Source organism: Triticum aestivum, chromosome 3B (assembly GCF_018294505.1).
Source record: "Triticum aestivum cultivar Chinese Spring chromosome 3B, IWGSC CS RefSeq v2.1, whole genome shotgun sequence".
NCBI classification, from domain to species: Eukaryota; Viridiplantae; Streptophyta; class Magnoliopsida; order Poales; family Poaceae; genus Triticum; species Triticum aestivum.
In genome coordinates this window covers 146848028-146850086 of record NC_057801.1, presented here as the reverse complement: position 1 = coordinate 146850086, position 2059 = coordinate 146848028, and positions in this window count along the sequence as shown.

Here is a 2059-nt window from a genome sequence, read left to right as displayed (position 1 = left end):
GTATATAGATGCATTAAGATAACATAGCAATATAATGATATCCCAACAAGTAAAATAAATGTTCCAACAAGGAACGGCTCCAATCTTCACCTGCAACTAACAACGCTATAAGAAGGGCTGAGCAAAGCGGTAACATAGCCAATCAACGGTTTGCTAGGACAATGGTGGGTTAGAGGTTCAACATGGCAATTTGGAGGCTAACAAGCAAATGGTAGGCATCGTAGCAGTGGCAAGCAAAAGAGCGAGCAATCTAGCATAGAAAATATAGTAGTGATTTCGAGGGTATGATCATCTTGCCTGCACAGTTGTCAGAGTTGACTGGATTCTCGCAAGCAAACTCAACGGGCGCCTCGGTAGCAAACTCGTCTCCCGGCTCTACCCAACAAGACAAACAAGCAACAAGGATACAATCAACCACGGGCAAGACCAAGCAATATGGTGAAATGACGATATGCTATGCGGGATGCGATGCGGGATGCAAAATGCAAGATATGACAGGAAATGCATGAACCTGGCATCAACTTTGAAAACCAAGTGTGCCACTGGATAGAGGGGATGAAATCGCTTGAAAACGATATAAAGATCATTGGAATCGGAGCTACGGTTTGGAAATGGCAAGCGTTTTAAGATATGACACCGGTATGCGATTTGCAGCAAGTAGGCATCTAAATGCAACGCAATGAATATGCTACAGCCACCAAACATGAAAACAAAATACATGGCAGTGATGTACACAAGATGGTTGACAAAACACTAGCACTGAGCCATAGGCAAATTCATCCATTAAGAGGTTCAAACAAGCATGGCTAAAACGCAAATGCAAAACAGATTTCAGACTTAGTGAAATTAACACTAGTCTGAAATTTCAGATCGCGATGCTCTCTTCGGAGCAGCAAAACAACATGATAGAAAACCTGAACATGACAAGTAAGAACATGGCATGGAGCTACTCAACAAGCTTAACAAAACACCCAAAGTGACCTGGGGCCAAAAGGGTTCGCAAAATACTCTACCGAGCTCACGAACATAGCTCGAACACAATCAGTTTTCAGACTTAGTGAAAACTGAGACACGCTGAAATATAACTCACGAAGGCATGTAAACGAGCTCGATGCACTCACTACGGTGCAAGTCATGGCAAGGAAAGAATATAACCAGCAAGATGGCACAAAGTGCTAGCTACACATGGCAAGAACGAAGGCATAGCATGCATGGAACACTAACGGTAGCGTCGGCAAAATCGCAAACAAGTTGACGATCTGCCCAGATTAACAACGAAGCAAAAGTTGAGCTCGATTGAGTCAACCTAGAGCACTCCACATATGTAAACAAAGACATGGATGGATAGAGCATAACATAAATATCAAAACTCCCTTACTGATCATCCTCAAAAGAGGCACGGATCACTAGGAAACAAGCTGGACATATAGCATCATGAACTAAAATATCCCAGACTTAGTGAAAATCACCAAGTCCCTGAAATCTGCAATCTCAGGTACCTCTCTTCGCAAGCTTGCACAAGACAACACACACATCCTAAAAAATACATGGGTGGCACCTCTGGAAAGAAGACAAAATGCTTAACAATTCATCCCAAAGGGGCACAGGCATATCATGCACGAATTAAACATGGCAAAAATGACAAAAGTGCATGATGAACTAACGGATCTGCAATTTAACTCACGAAGCCTCCTTCTAACAGCATTTTGGGTATCAAGATGACCTCAAATGCAAATGATGCAATGGAATGAAATGATGTACATGTCGAGGCGAAGATTTTGATATATCATATGCCCAAAACGGAGCTACGAATGCGGAGATACAAGTAGTCAAAGATAGCATGAAAATTAGGGTTTCGGGGGAGAGAAGTCAACCTGAGATCCAGATCTGGATCCAAAACACTGTTCACGCCTGCGCGGGATTTGAGGTCCGCCGGGCTCTCGCAGGAGCTCACCGGAGGGAGACGCGAGGCGGCGCCGGGGAGGTTGGAGGAGGCCGGGCCGACCGGAGTCGGTCGCCGGAGTAGCGGGCGAGGGCGGCGGCGCTCGGCGGCGCCCTC